We start from the raw sequence: 398 nt of genomic DNA, 5'->3' as shown, positions 1-398 counted from the left end.
CACTGTTTTGTGTCATTTTGTGCAACAAGGTTGAGATTTTGTGAAAACCAATGAATCGCTTTACAGTTTATCTGCAGGACAGAGTTCCTGTTAGTTTCACTTGTAATGTTGAACTGCTGATTCTGTTGTAGGCAGGGCAGGAAAATCTGATAAGTTTAATGCATTCTCTGTGTGGGAAATCTTGCATCTTTTGAATCATAAAATTTCAATAGCACTGCAATGACACTTACAGTAGCAGCCTGTACAAACCTCGGTATGTGTCTCTGTGTTTATCAAACACACCTATCAACCTACGAAGGCGGCTGTTTTCAAGGGTCTTCCTGTTTGTTGTCGTCATGTCTGCGCTCCACAGAAATCCATCAGTTGATCTCGATAATGACTGAAGGGTGCATGTAAAG

This window comes from Oreochromis aureus, linkage group 23 (assembly GCF_013358895.1).
Source record: "Oreochromis aureus strain Israel breed Guangdong linkage group 23, ZZ_aureus, whole genome shotgun sequence".
Lineage (NCBI taxonomy): Eukaryota > Metazoa > Chordata > Actinopteri > Cichliformes > Cichlidae > Oreochromis > Oreochromis aureus.
This window is presented reverse-complemented; position numbering follows the sequence as displayed.